Raw genomic sequence first — 16,791 nt, forward strand, 5'->3', positions numbered from 1 at the left:
TTTCATTTGGATAAATGCCCAATAGTGGGATTGCTGGATCCTATGATACTTCTATCTATAGTTTTTTGAGGAACCTCCATACTGTTCTCCATAGGGTCTATACTAGTTTACGTTCCCACCAAAAATGTACATTTTCTTCTCATCCTCCCCAGCATTTATTTTTTGTCTTTCTGATAATCACCATCCTAACTCATTGTGCTTTTGATTTACATTTGTCTGATGATTAGTTATGTTGCGCATTTTTCCATATATTTCTTGGTCATTTGTATGTCTTCTTTTGATAAATGTCCATTCAGATCACTTGCCCATTTTTTAATCAGATTGTTTTTTTGCTGTTGAGATATTTGAGTCACTTTTATATTCTGAATATTAACTCTCCATTGGATGAATAGTTTGAAAATATTTTCTACCATTCTGTAGCTTATAATTTCACTCTGTTGATTGTTTCCTTTGCTGTGCAGAAGCTTTTTAGGTTGATATAATCCCATTTATTTATTTTTGCTTTTGTTGCCCATGCTTTTGAGGTCTTATTTCTAAAATTGTTTCCCAGACCAGTGCCCTAAAGCATTTCCCCTACATTTTCTTCTAGTAATTTTATAGTATTCTCTCCAATTTCTTTCATCACTGTTTTATAGTTTCCTTGTAGAGACCTTTCACCTCCTCAGTTAAATTTATTCTGAGGTATTTTATTTTATTTTTATGGCTATTGTAAATAGGATTGCCTTCTTGATTTCTTTTTCAGCTAGTTCATTGTTTGTATATAGAAATGTTGATTTTTGTATGTCAATTTTGTATCCTGCAACTTTACTGAATTTGTTTATCAGTTCTAAGATTTTGGTGGAGTCTTTAGGTTTTACTACACATAAGATCATATTATCTGCAAACAGGGACAATTTGAATCCATCCTTTCCAATTTGTATGACCTCTATTTCTTTCTCTTGTCTAACTGCTCTGGCTAGGAATTCCAGTACTATGTTGAATAAGAGTGGTGGAAGTGGACATGTTGGTCTTGTTCCAGGTCAGTATGACGTTAGCTGTGGGTTTGTCATATATGACCTTCATTGTGTTGAGGTATTTTCCTTCTATATCTAATTTATTGAGTTTTTATCATGAAGGAATGTTTAATTTACTCAAATGCTTTTCTGCATCTATTGAGATGATTAGACGATTTTTGTCCTTCATTTTGTTGATGTGATATACCACCTTTATTGATTTGTGTACGTTAAACCATTCTTTCATTCCTGGGCTAAATGCCTCTTGATCATGGTATGTTATCTTTTTTATGTATTGTTGGATTCAGTTTCCTAGTATTTTGTTGAGGATTTTGTGTCTATGTTCACCAACAATATTGGTCTGTAGTTTTCTTTTTTGTGTGTGTCCTTGTCTGGCTTTAGTATCAGGGTTATGCTGGTCTTATAGAATGAGTTAGGAAGAGTTCCATCCATTTCAGTTTTTTGAAATAATTTGAGAAGAACTGGCATTAATTCTTCCTTGAAGGTTCAGTAGAATTCAGCAGTGAAACCATCTGGTGCTGGACTTTTCTTTGTCGAGAGACTTTTTATTTATAAGATTTAATTTTGTAATTCACCATTTGTTTGTTCAGGTTTTCCGTTTCTTCTTGGTAGGTTGTATGTGGCCAAGAATTTATCCAATTCTTCTAGTTTTCAAATTTATTGGTATATAATTGTTCATAGTAGCCTCTGTATTTCTGTAGTATCCATTCTAACATCTCTTTTTTTGTTTCTGACTTTATTTATTTAGGTCTTCTTTTTTTTCTTTTGTTAGTTTAGCTGGGGGATGGGGAACCTGCAGCCTTAAGGCCACATGTGGCCTTCTAGGTCCTTAAGTGTGGCCTTTTGACCAAATCCAAATTTTACAGAACAAACCCTTTTATTTTTATTAACACTTTTTTTATATTTTATTTTATTTTTAAAATGAACATATTTAAAATACCAAAGAATAAAGTAAGTTGCAATGAAATAATCTTCCCATATTGATCAGCACAATTAGCACACTAGTTAGCCATAAGGGCTAAATTGATGGCTGCTATGCTCATGATTTAGTTCTGACTTCTACCGCCTGACTGGAACCACTGCACGAGGATGGTTGGCGAGAGTTTATGGTGGTACGCCAGTCTGCTTTTGATGATGGTGCACTGGGTTTCTGTTTGAAGTGGGATTTGTAAATACTTGCACAATTCGACAGTATTTTTTAATTCTACCTGCTTAGTAGCCCATCATGTCAAAGAAAACCAAGAGAACACTGAAGGAAGAAAGCAAATTTTTTAATGAGGATTGGGAATTGCAATATTATCTTGTTTCTGCTAAAGATAAGATGATTTCCTTGCTTTGTGATACTCCAATATTAACATTAAGAAAATTCAATGCTCATCAGCATTATAACATGCATAAACACCACAAATATTTTAAATTAGAGGGAGAGGCATGAAAGGTTGTATTGTAGAAATTAAAAGGTGAAAAACAAAAGCAAAGACAATTCTTTCAAGCAACAATAAAACCTGGATATAATGCCACTGATGCAACTTATAAAGTAGCTTATATACTTTGGAGGAAAGGGAAGCCATTCAGTGATTTAGAAATTGTGAAACAATGCATTGTTGAAATTGTAGAATACTTAGACCCCGATAACGTTTCAAAGCACAAACAACTGCCTCTTTCAAGGTGAACCATAACTGATCAGCAATATGAATTACAACTTAACAGAACAACTTCATGCAATACTTCAAAAAAAAATATATGTTATTCAATCATTTTCGATGAATCAACTGATAACTACTGACTCAATGCAATTTTTATACTTCATTTGGGTCATAACAGAAGATTTTCTTTGCTATGAAGATTTACTCGCTTTGGGCACTCTTACAAACAGAACAAGGAGAATAGATATCTTCAACAACTTTGAAGATAAATGTGAATTTGGACTGAATTTGGTAAATTTAGTGGGTGTATGTACAGTTGGTGCACCTCCCATGACAGGAAAACATGAAGGGTTTATTGCACAGATAAAAATAGTATTAATAGATCCAGATGCTGTCATTTCTTTTCATTGTACCTTGCATCAGCAAAATCTCTGTACTAAAGCTACTATTTTAAGTGACACTTTGCAACAAGTTATAAATATCATTAACTATATTCACCCAAGTGCAACACAGCATAATCAGTTTTGTAACATGCTAAAGTTGAATGATGAGGTATTCAGTGTGGATTTGCTATATCATTCTAAAGTGCATTGGCTATAGCAGGGACAGGTGTTAGCCAAATTTTATCTCCCCAAGAACAGACAGTTAAATTTTATGAAGAACAGAATCAACAATGTGAATTAATGAAAAACTTCTATAAGAATGTAGCATTTCTGTGTGATATCACATCAAATCAAAAGAACTTGAATATTTCTTTGCAAGGTAAAACTAAGTCTATATATGATATGTGGCCAAAAATTCAAGCATTTTGAAAAAAGCTATCTTTTTTCAAAATACTTCTTCAAAAGAAAATTTTGGGTGAAACGTTTTCCCCAGTTAGCAAAGGTCATTGATGAGCAGGATGACACGTGCAAATCATTTGAAGAATACACAGCTGTTATAGACCTATTAATTGGAAAACACAATGAAAGTTTCACTGACTTTGAAAATCATGACATCACACTCAAATTAGCATTTCAGCCTCACCTAGTTGATACCACCAAGGCACCTAAAGAACCACAGATGGAATTGATTGAGCTCTCAGTAGATGACATTTTGAAGTCATTGTTTGATGCTAAAAAAAATCCAGTTGAAATGTGGAAAAAATGCAGTAGAATACTCATGCCTTAAGCAACATGCCTGAAAAATGCTTTCTTGTTTTCAACCACTTATTGCTGCAAATCTATATTCTCCTACCTAATCCAAATCACACCTTAAGGTCACAAATGACTAATACCCATCTAGAGGATCAACTGAAACTGCAGACCTCCAGGCTGCATCCAAATATTCAAATGCTTTCCAACAAACAGCAGATATGACAAAGTCATTAAAAGGTTAGTTAACTTTAAAATTAACAAATGGTTTTCTGTTTTTGAAATTATTAAGTACATAGTAATTAGATTTTTACAAAATAATGTACATTTTTAAGTATATCTAATTGAAGTTTCTTGAATGTGGCCTTATTTGATTACAGATAAATTAACACAGTCTTCCAACCCGAAAAGATTCCCTGCCCTGGTCTAGCTAATGGCTTGTCAATTTTGTTTATCTTTTCAAAAAACCAACCTCTTGTTTTGTACTTTTTTATTCTCAATTTCATTTATTTCTGCTCTGATTTTATTATTTCCTTCCTTCTACTAATTTTGAGTTTGGTTTGTTCTCACTTTTCTAGTTCCTTAAAATCCATCATTAAGTTGTTTACTTGAAAATTTTCTTGTTTTTTGATGTAGACATTTATTGCCATAAACTTGCCTTCTAATACTGTTTTTGCTGCATCTCATAGGTTTTGGTATGCTGTGTTTCTATTTTCATTTGTTTCAAGAAATTTTTAAATTTCTCTTAATTTCTTCCTTCACCCATTGGTTGTTCAGGAGCATGTTATTTAATTTCCATGTATTTTTACAGTTTCAAATGTTTCTATTGTTATTGATTTCTGGTTTTACTCAATTGTGGTCAGATAAGATACTTGATATAATTTCAATTTTTAAAAGAAATTTTAAGATTTGTTATCCTTAACATATGGTCAATTCTGGATAATTCTCCATGTACTGTTGGGGAAAAAAATGTGTATTCTGCGTCTCTTGGGTGAAATGTTCTCTAACTGTAAGTCCATTTGGTCTATGGTGTAGTTTAAATCCGATGTTTTTTTGTTGATTTTCTGTTTACATTATCTGTCCAATGCTGAGAGTTGGATGTTTTAAGTCCCCACTTATTATTGTATTGGGGTGTATCTTTCACTGTAATGATATTTGCTCTATATATCTGGGTGCTCTGTTCTTGGGTGCATATACATTTCCAATTGTTATATTTTCTTGCTTAATTGATCTCTTTATTATTACATTATATGATGTTCTTCTTTATCTTTTTTTACAGCTTTTGACTTGAACTTTGTTTTGTCTGATATAAGTATAGCTACTCCTGCTCAGTTTTGGTTTCTGTTTGTGTGGAATATCTTTTTTCATCCCTTCATGTTCAGTCCATGTGTGTCTTTACAGGTGAGGTGAAGTTCTTGTAGGCAGTATATAGTTAGTTGTATCTTATTTATTATTCATTCAGGCAGTTGGTATCTTTTAGGTCAGTAACTTAGTCCATTTACATTCAAGATTATTATTGATAGGTAAGGACTTATTCCTGTAATTTTATTGATTGTGTTCTGGTTTTTTACATATTCCTTGTTCCCTACTTACTCTCTTAAAGTTAATTTTTGCAGTTTGGTGGTATTCTGTAGTAATAAGATTTGATTCTCTTTCTCCTTTGTATATTGGCTCTACCATTGAGTTTTATGGTTTTGCATGTTTTCATGATGGTGGTTATCATCTTTTCACTTCCAGATACAAGACTCCCTTGAGTATTTCTTGTGAAACTGGCCTAATGGTAATGAATTCCCTTAGTTTTTGTTTGTCTGTGAAAAATTTTATTTCTCCTTCATTTCTGAAAGATAGCTTTGCTCAGTATAATATTCTTGACAGGCAGGTTTTTGGGTTTTGTTTTGTATTTTTTTTTTTTTTATTCATTGAGCACTTTGAATACATCATCCCATTCTCTCTTAGCCTAGAAGGTTTCTAGTGAGAAAACCACTGTTAGTCTAATGAAGATTCGTTTTATAAGACTTGACACTTTTCTACTGCTGTTTTTAGAATTCTTTCTTTGACTTTTGACATTTTGAGTATATTTATTGTGCCTTGGAGAGGACCTGCTTAGGTTGCGTCTATTTGGCATTCTTTGAGCTTCCTGTATCTACATGTCCATCTCACTTTGAAGACTTGGGTAGTTTTCAGCTATTATTTCATTAAATATGTTTTCTACACCTTTTCCCTTCTCTTCCCCTGGACTACCCATAATGCAAATATTTCTTCATTTAATTGTGTACCATAAATCCTGTAGGCTTTCTTCATTCTTTTTCTTTTTTTCTTTTCTTTTTTTGTCTTACTGTGTTATTTCAAAAGACTTATCTTCAAGTTCATAAATTCTTTCTTCTGCTTGGTCTAGTCTGTTGTTGAAGCACTCAATTGTATTTTTATGTCATTCAATAAATTCTTTAGCTCTAGGATTGTTTGTTTCTTTTTGTGATATCTAGCTCTTTGTTGAATTTCTCATTCAAATCATGAATTGTTTTCCTGATTTCATTCATTGTCTATCTGTATTCCCTTATATCTCACTGAATCTCCTTAAGGTTATTATTTTGAATTCTTTTTCTGGAATTTTGTATATTTCCTTTTCATTGGCATTTGTTACTAGAGAATTATTGTGTTCTTTTGGAGGTGTAATGTTTCCTTGCTTTTTCATGTTTCATGTGTCCCTACATTGATTTCTATGCATCTGGTAGAACAGTTGCCTCTTCCAATTTTATGGAGTAGGTTTTGTAGAAAAAGACTTATTCATATAGATGGATCTTGGAGTATCAGTTTGGTGGGGTATGTTGGCTTTTATTCTAGGTGGATGCAGTAGTGTGGTCTCCATGTAGTTTTATCAGCTGTAATCCATGCTAGTGACATTTGTGAATGTCTCAGTGGCCTACACTGAGAGAGTTTGTGCCATGGTGGCACAGCTTTACTGAGAGTGGGCTCATTGGACTGTTTCTGAGGTCAGAGGTATGTGTGTGCATACTGTGGGTCGGCCTACTTGGGGTCTGGCTTACTAAGGTTGGGGCCACAGTGCTGTTACTCTGGCTGGGACATGGGTGTGCAGTTACTCAGCCAGCCTAGGAGCATGCCTGATAGTGGCTGCCCACTGGGCTGTTTCCTGTGGCCCAGGACACAGGTACAAGTCTGCTTGGCTGGCCTGGAGGCATGTCTGCCAGGGAAGGCCTGCAGTGTTATTTCTCAGCCCCAGGACAAGTACTCATGATATTTCAGCTGGCCTGGGTACATATCTGCTGGAGGTGGCCCACAGCCCTGTTTCTCAGATGTGGGAGTACATCACTTGTTTGGCCTGGAGGAAAACCATCCAGGGGCAGTCCATGGGACTTTCGCAGGCTGGAAATGCAGGGGCACAGCTGCTCAGCTGGCCTGGGGATGTGTCTTCCCAGGGGCAGCCATGAAGCTGTTTCTTAGCCCCTGACTATGGGTGCAGGGCCTTTAGGCAGACCAGGGGCATGTCTGGGGAGTGGTGCTGCAGGCTGTTTTTCAGGATCTAGGCATAGGTGTATAGCTGCTCTGCTGACCTGAGGGTATATCTGCTACTCAGTGGGTCGGTGACCTCTCCTGTTCAGGGGAGGGTGCACAGGACTTTGGTTGACTCAAAGCTGGATTTTCCCTGGGCAAGACTGCCAGGTTTTGTTCCTCTGGCTGGAAGTGCAGGTGGTAGGGCTTGGTTTCACTACTGTGCAGGAACAAAATCACAGCTAATCCTGGGCCCAGTCTCTGTGAAGCTGGAGTTGGGGATTTCAGCCACCATGTGAGTTGGGTGGAATGAAGATGGAGCCCCAGTGCTTGAAAGGTGTAGTGGCTACTGATCCCCAGGGGAGAACACACTCCAGATGTGGCTGTATTCTCAAGATGACACTCTGCTATTGCAGCTTGGCTAACAGGGGGTGGGTGGGGCTGGAGAGCACACACCTTATGCTCCTAATCTGGAGCAATACAGCTGTGTGAATTCCCAGCAGCTCTACCAACTGGGCTCAGGGCTTGCAAGGACTGTGGGTCTCAACAGAAGTGAGAACTGTAGGTATTTTCAATGGCTACGGAGGCAGGTGACATTCTTCCGCTTACCTCTTCCCTGCAAGGGGATGTCCCTTCTGTCTCCAGGCCAATCCAATCTGGGTAAGGGAGATTGGACTGCAGATGTCAGGTGCTTCCAAGCTGCCTTCCTGGGCTTCCAATCACCTCAGGTGCCTGTCCACTCCCCCACTGCAATCCACAACTCTCTCTTCAGCACTCCATTCAAACCTTAGCTCTTTATATGTTGCCTTGGTCCTTTCTTATGGGGGGACAAGAGTCAGATCTCTCTAGTCAGCCATCCTGCTCTATCTCCACTTCTCTAATGTGAACTTTTCTTAATCTAAATTAAGAAACTAATATTTTGCCTAATCATTAATAGATATTGAACTTTATAAAATAATTTTTATTTGTATTGAGTTAGTCATTTGGTTTTTCTCCTTTAAAGTTCATTAATGTAACAAATTTCATAGCTAGATTTTCTGATGTTAAACTTAACTTGGCTATGATATAGGTTAAATTCAGTTGATTAATACTTTATTTAGGATTTTTGTACCTATGTCCATAAGTAAAATTGGCTTATAATTTTCATTTTTTTCTTGTAGTACCCTTATCCATTTTAAGAATCAAGGATATACTAAATTACTGAAATGAATTTGGCAGCTTTATCTCTTTTTATTCTCCTGGAGTTTTTTTTAAGGCACCTTTTATATAAGATACAGATTTATTCCTTGAAAGTTTGGTAGAATTTGGAGTGTGGTCTCATATTTTAATTTCTTTTATAGTAATTTAGCTATTGGAGATTTCAATTTCATTTTGTACCATTTTTCCATGTCATATTTTCCTAAATTTACCTACTTCATCTGTGCTTTCAAGTATATTGGTATTTAATAATCTCTGTTGTGTCTCTATTTTTTCTGTTTATTCAATCTGTATGTGTATATCGTCTGCTTTTTAAAATTCATCATTCTCATTTGATATTTGTGTATTTATTAATCTATGCATTGAGCCAGCTTTTGGTTTTAATAATCTTCTTTATTGGTTTCTGTGTACACTACTTCATTAATTTTGACCATTTAATATTTCTATATTTCTTGTTCTTTTGGCTTAGTCTGTTCTTTTTTAGCTCCTTGAATGTACCCCTTAGCTCATTTGTTTCCAATTTTTCTTAAATGTATTTAAAATTACATATTTTTCTCTAAGTACTCTTCTGTGTCCTACAAATTTTGAATAATTTTTTTCATTGTGATTCAGATCTAAGTATTTTCTAATTTCTTTCATTATTTTCTCTTCAACTCAAAATTTATTTAGTACTATATTTTCTTTTGCTTTTAATATTCAGAAAGATAATTTTTAATCTCTCTTCTTTTTTATTTCTAATTTTATGGAATATTGTCTAAGAGCATAAATCTGTGCTAATATGGTAGCCAATAGGCATGTGTGGACACTGAGCACTTGAAATGTGCCCAGTCTGAATTGAAAAGTGGTATAAGTGTAAAACACCCAAAATAGTACAAAAAATATAAATTATCTTAATATTTCTGATATTGAATATGTTAAAATAAAAATATATTGAATATGTTGGGTTAAATAAATACATTTATATAATTAATTTTCGCTCTTTTTAAAAACTGTAAAAAATATAGCTACAAAAAATTATGTATGTGGCTTATGTTTTATATATGTGTGTGTATATATATAGTGACATAGGACATAGATGTATATTAATTATTTTAAAATCATTGAATCATCTTCTGTATTTTAGCATAGGGCCAGTTTTTCTGAATAATGCATGTGTGCTAGAAAAGCATGTATATTCTCTATTTGTTGCATGTAAAGTTGCATGTAGATCTATTATCTTGAGATTTTAAATTCGTTAGTAAAACTTCTAAAGCTCACCTTACTTTTGTCTACTTAATGTATTAGTTCCTCAAAAGGTTATATAAAATTTTCCTATAGCAATTATTGATTTATCTGTCAGTCATTATATTTTCTGAATTTCTCAGTTCTTTTATAAGTATATAATGGATCCAAACAAGATGGTGTGGACTTATTTCTCCCTGTTCCTTCCTGATGAGTACACTATAAACACTGGAAATAACAAACAAAAACTCTGACAGATGGAAAAGGAAAAGTGGACTTGGTAGAGGGAGACCCTCGTACTGGAGGAACAGCATGTTAGCAGGGCATCTTACGACCCCACACCTAGCATTAGAAGGTGGTCCAGGTAGGCTCATTGCTCCCCCTGTGGAACATGGGCCCCGCCAATAACACCAGGTGAGCCTAGGGGGATGGACTGGAAGTCCTACTGGCAATAGGCAGTCAGGAATGTGTTCTTCCCCATTATGGCTGAGACTCTCCTTCCCCATCCAGAACACCAGGCAGATGCACAGCACCAGCAAGGGAAATCCTGCCACAGCAATGACTGGCCTGGTCTGACCTGGGAATCCCCACTCCCCTACCCTAACACACACACACACACACACACACACACACACACACACACACACACACACACACACACACACACCCCAGACAGTTATTTAGTACTTGCAGGTGGAAATCCCACCACATACAGGGTCCAACCCAGGAAGCACTCTTCCTTCTCATAGACTGGAGAATCCCTTTCACCATCTTAGCCCAGCCTGGGGAAGTTCCTTCCACCCACTCAGGCAGCAGCAGCAGGGACTAGCTGAAGGCCCAGAACAGACCAAAATTCACCACAAAGTCTCTTCAGATTAAATTGTCACTGGAATCACAGACCATAAAAGTATGCCAAGGCCTGTATACTAAACCTAAACAAGGTGGCTACCTTCTAAAATAAAAGATTTAATAGAACCCAGAGTCTCCTAATAGCCAAAATATCCAGGAATTAATCCAAAATCACTCATTATACAAAGAATCAGGAAAATCACAACCTGAAGGACAAAAGACCATCACTAATATCAACACTGAAAACAATCAGATGTTGGATTCATCTGACAAGGATTTAAAGCAGCCATAATTAAAAAAGGTTTCAATAAGAAATTACAAATTCTCTCATAACAGAAGAAAATATAGAAAATCTTAGCAAAGAAATATAAGTTATAAAAAAAGAATGAAATGAAAGCTATAAAACTAAAAAATACAATTACTGAAATAAAAAAAACTCACTGGATGGGCTTCATAGTAGAGTAGAGATGACAGAATAGAATCAGTGAATTTTAGGACAGAGCAGTAGAATTTATCCTGTCTGAAAAATGAAAAGAAAATAGACTAAAAGTAAGTGAACAGAGCCTCAGGAACCTGAGGAACAATGACAAAAGATCCAACAATCTTAACATCAGAGTCTCAGAAGGAAAGGAAAAAAAGAGTGGGACTGAAAGAGTATTTAAAGTAATAATGGCAGAAAACTTCACAAATTTAGTTTATGTCCAAAATTTTGAGAGACATAAGTTTACAGATTCAGGAAGCTGAACAAACACCAAATAAAATAAACTCAAAGAAATATCTACCAAGATACATCATAATTAAAATTCTACAAAGCAAAGACAAAGAAAAATTCTCTACAGTAGCAGAGAGTAATGTGACATTACCTATAGGAAAACACCAATTTGAATGACAGCAGGTGTCTCATTTGAAATCATGAAGTCCAGAAGGAAATGGCACTTAATAAACAAACAGAAAACCAAATGCAGCAATATGTTTTTAACAAACATACACTTGAAGCCAAACACCACAAAATATTAAAAACAAAGTGATGGCAAAATATATACCAGGCAAATATGAACTTTAAAAAAGCCAGATAATAATGTTATTGTTAACAAAATTAAATTCAAGATTAAAAAAACATGATAATGAACAAAAGGACATTATATGTTCATGAGGAGAAGGATGGTCTATTGTATTTGACCATATTTTTATTCTTTCAATTGTTCTTTTTTCCTTCCTGATGATTCCTGTGATTCTACTCACCCTGTCTGTCACAGTGGGCATGTGGACACATCACAAGGCCTGACAACAGGCCCAGCTCACCTGCCACCAGTACCTAAGCACAGCATGGGTTGGAGGGATTACCAACACCTCTTGTATCTGTGCACTCTTCCTGGAGCCTGGGGACTGACCAGCTTGCCCAGCCCGTGGCAGTCACTGCTAGCACCAGTGCATTCCGCCTGGAAGCTCAAGGGTTGGCCTGCCACCACTACTGCCATCACTAACCTCATGCACATTGCCCAAGGGCCTGAGGGCCTGCCCATCCACACAGCCCACTGCTGCTACTGCTGGCACCTGAGCAAGCCACTTGGAGGCCCAAGAATTGACCCACATAGACCCTTTGACACCAGTGCCCATGGGAAGACATGCTCAGCCTGCTGCCAGACACCACTGGGGCCCAAGGACTGGCCTACTTGGCATTCCCATTCCCAGCAAAGCTGCACCGCGGCCGCCACTAAAAACCACAGCCTAAGCCACTGAAAAAAATCACAGACACCACTGACGTTGTTTACAGCCAAAGAAATCATATGGAGACTATACTACTATACACACCCAGAATAAAAGCTAAAGTGCCCTAATCAACCAACACTATAGATAACATTAATAGAAAAAAGTCTTCTCCTATGAAAGCCAATACAAAAAATTTGAAGAAGCAACTGTTACGTTAGATGCATAGATATCAATGTAAGAACATAAGAAACATGAAAAACTTAGAAAACATGATACTTCTGAAGGAACACAATGATCATGCAGCAACAGATGCCAACAAAAAAGAAATCTATGAAATGCCTGAAAAATATTTCAAAATAATGATACTGAGGAAGCTCGGTGAGATACAAGAGAACACAGATAAACTATACAAAAATTCTGAAAAACAATTCAGTATCTGCATGAGAACTTTAAGAAAGAGATAGATATCATTAAAAAAAAAAAAAAACAACCAGAAATCCTGGAGCTGAAGAATTCAATGAATAATAAATGGTGCTGGGAAAACTGGATATCCATATGCAGAAGAATGAAACTAGACCCTGTCTCTCACCATAACAAAAATCAACTCAAAATGGATTAAAGATTGAAAAGTAAGACCTGAAATGATAAAACTACTTGAAGAAAACATAAGAGAAACACTCCAGGATATTGGTCTAGGTAAACATATGGCTAAGACTTCCACAGCACAGATAACTAAAAAAAAACAGTTCAGCGAGACTATATTAAACTAAAAAGCTTCTGCACAGCAAAGGAAACAATCAACAGAGTGAAGAGATAACCTGTTGAATAGATGAAAATATTTGCAAATTATTCATCCAACAAGGAACTAATATTCAGAATATATAAGGAACTCAACTCAACATCAAAAAATCAAATAACCCCATTAAAAAGTGGGTGAAAGATCTGAATAGACATTTCTCAAAGGAAGACATATAAATGGCAAACAGGTATATGAAAAAATCATCAGCATCACTAATAATCAGGCAAATGCAAATCAAAACCACAATGAGATATACTATTCTGCCATAATAAAAACGTAATACTATCATTTGTAGTAACATGGATGGAACTGGAGGTCCACTTAACTGTGTTAAATGAAATAAGCCAGGCACAGAAAGATAAATATCACATGTCCTCCCTCACATGTGGATGGTAAAAAAGTTGATCTTATGTAGATAGAGAGTAGAATGATGGTTACTAGATCCTGGGTAAGGGGCGAGGGATGAGGAGAGGTGGGTTAATGTGTACAAACATACAGGAATAAGTTCCATTCTTCAATAGCACAGTAGGTGACAATAGTTAACAATACACTGTATATTTCAAAATAGCTAGAAGGGAATATTTGAAATTTTCCCAACACAAAGAAATGATAAATGTTTTAAGTGATGGATACCCTATATACTCTGACTTGATCATTACATGTTCTATGCATGTATCCATATATTACATTTACTCCATAAATATGTATAAATATTATGTATCAATAAAAATATTACATTTTCTTCTTGTAGTCAGTGCTGCTATTGACAAATCAGATTTATTTATTCAATTATTATTTGTTGAGGAGCCACAAAATGCCAGGCACTGTTTTTTTGACAGTGGGAATTTTCTTTTTTTTATTATGATTTTTTTATTTTGTAGGTTATCTGTGTTATCTCTCTGGAAGGTTTAGAATTTCTTCTTTATTATTTATGTTGTTAGATTTCACTATAATATGTGGTGTCTTTGCATAATTTGGTTTGACTGAGTACTTTGAATATGAGGTCTTTAATTTTTATTTCTCCATAATTCTCAGTTATTACCTCTTGATATATTGCCTCCTATTTTTCTTTCCCTTTAGGACTCTCATTATATAAATTCTAGTCAGTCTCCATATTGCTCAACATTTCTTTCATATTTTTCAACTTTTTATCCCTTCCTGATATTTTATGGAAAAGCAGAGTTCCTTGACCTGATATTCTAGCTTTGAAATTCACTCTTAAATTTTATACATTCTACTATTCAATCCCTCTATTGAATATTATCTTTTAACCATCATATTTTTCACACTCAATTTTTGTTGTGTTTTGTTTTTATGAAAAGTTTTTACTTGATATTTCCTGTATCCTGTATACTAAAAGTATCCTGTATACTTTTAGTATAGCTATATATATATATTCTAAGTGGTCCATTAATTCTGATTCATCTATTATAGATTGTTCAGTTTATTGTTTTTCTTTTACAGCAATAGAATTCTTAGTTTTTCCCTGTTCCCAGGTACAAGCTGGTAATGTAGGCAGGGAAGAGAACCCCAACCTGGGGGTACTTCCCATACCTCTTAAACTCACCAGGAAGGGCACAAGCTGTAGATGAATTATATGTATGTATGTGGTGGGGAGGTGAAGGGAGTTATTCTCAATGCAGAGAATCTATGGGTTAAAATTTGGGCATCCCATACCTCTTAAACTCACCAGGAAGGGCACAAGCTGTAGATGAATTATATGTATGTATGTGGTGGGGAGGTGAAGGGAGTTATTCTCAATGCAGAGAATCTACGGGGTTAAAATTTGGGCATGGCCACTCTCCCTTTGCCACCTCTTCTGATCAGGTGACCTTGTCCCTCAGAAAACCTCCCTACCTCCACCTCTTTATATAGTAATCATCTGACTCACTGTGTTTGAATGTTTACATGTGTATCAGAGGTGATAGGAAGGTGAATAAACCCTTTGAGGTGGATCTGCTTGTGTCTGTTGGTATCCACTCATTTTCCAGCCCAGCTCCAAGGCTATCCTGTGCAATGGTGAAAGACTGGGCAAAGACTTACCCAAGGCAATGTGGGAAGTGGATAGAAAGGAGCACCAAAAACCCTAAAATGCATCCCCACTGCCTACAGAACCTCCCCACAACCCCCCCTGTGGCATCTAGGAATCTTTCACTGCAGCAGCTACCGTTACCTCCCTATCTACACACACACACACACACACACACACACACACACACACACACACTCACTCACACACACACTCTAGGACCTACTGTAGCCACCTGTCTTCTAGAGGGTTTCAAATCACCTTTTCAATAGTTTCTTAATCCAACAAACTCTCCCACTTCCAGAGAATCTCCAGATTGGTTTTGGGAAAAGAGATAGCCTTTTATGTTTGAATGCTGTTTTTAGCTATCTTTTTCTGCATAACAGTATTACCACATACTTAGTGGCTGAAAACATCACATGTTTATTATCTAATAGTTTCTGTGGGTGAAGGTCTGGGCACAACTTCACTGGGTCCTCTGTAGCCTGCTATCAAGGTGTCAGGCACAAGTGGGTCCTCATGGGAAGATTCTACAAGGAATGGTTCGTTTCCAAGCGCACCAGGCTGTTGAAAGGGTTCAGGTCCTTGCAGACTGCAGGACTGAGGGCCTTAGGTTCTTGCTGGCTGTTGGCTGGAGGCCAGTGGTGATGTCAAAGCCAGCAAAAGAGAAGTCTTCTAGCAAGACAAACATTAGACTCTCATGTCACCTTTGTTCTACTGTATTGGTTTGCAAGTCACAGTTCTACCTACCCCCTAGAGGAGAGGATTGCACAAGGGGGTGACTACCAGAAGGCTTGGATAATGGGAGTCACAAGTCTCTGTGAGAGCTGGAAATCATCTTTCTCTGAAGCTTCTGAAAGCCACTGAAGGGTTTTAAGTAGTAAAGTAATATCACGTTTTGCTTTAGAATGATCACTAGCCAGAAAGTGTGGATAACAGATTGGTGGGAGAGAAAACTTGAGTTAGGGAATCCAGTTAAGAAGCTGTGACTGTAATCCTACGGAAATGGTTGTGGCCTGAAGGGGGAATAGAGAAAGATGAAAAAATTGGAGAGGTAAGAAATATAATAAATAGGACTTGGTCATAAACAGATGGTGAGAAAAAGAGTTGAGAATACTCTGGTTGCGGCTTGTGCAAATGCGTGACTGGGCAGTAATGTCATTCACTGCGAGACATGCTGAGTTTTAGGTGGGTGGGTTAGTCCTCTAACAGAATTGAAGAGACCTAATCACTTTCCCTTAAGAGTACAACCTTCTTTTATAAATTTAAACTAAATTTTATGCCTGCAAAGAAGTTGCTCAAATTTGTTGAAATTAGTTCAATCTTTCCAACTCATTTCAAATACACGAATTTTTAGGATTACAAGTAGTCTCTGAAACAAACACAAGAACTTCGTATCGAGTGTACAAAGAGGAACCTGTTCTTCCTAAAAATATCTTTCATATTTTTTGAAGGCAAAAGATGAGTTTGGGGAGAACAGAACTATGGATAAAAGCTATGTACTCCAATACATCGTACATCAGAGTGATTTGAGCTGCGTAGACAAAGCGCAGCGATGGGAACCGACTCCGCTTCACATCTCGTGTGTTCCCGCCCTCCCTCGTCCCGGGGGTCAGACACAAGGGATGCGCCTCGAAGTCTCGCGAGAGGGAAGGCGCTCGCTGATTCCCCCGGTTCTCCCAACCGC

The sequence above is a fragment of the Lemur catta genome, chromosome 15, assembly GCF_020740605.2.
Source record: "Lemur catta isolate mLemCat1 chromosome 15, mLemCat1.pri, whole genome shotgun sequence".
Lineage (NCBI taxonomy): Eukaryota > Metazoa > Chordata > Mammalia > Primates > Lemuridae > Lemur > Lemur catta.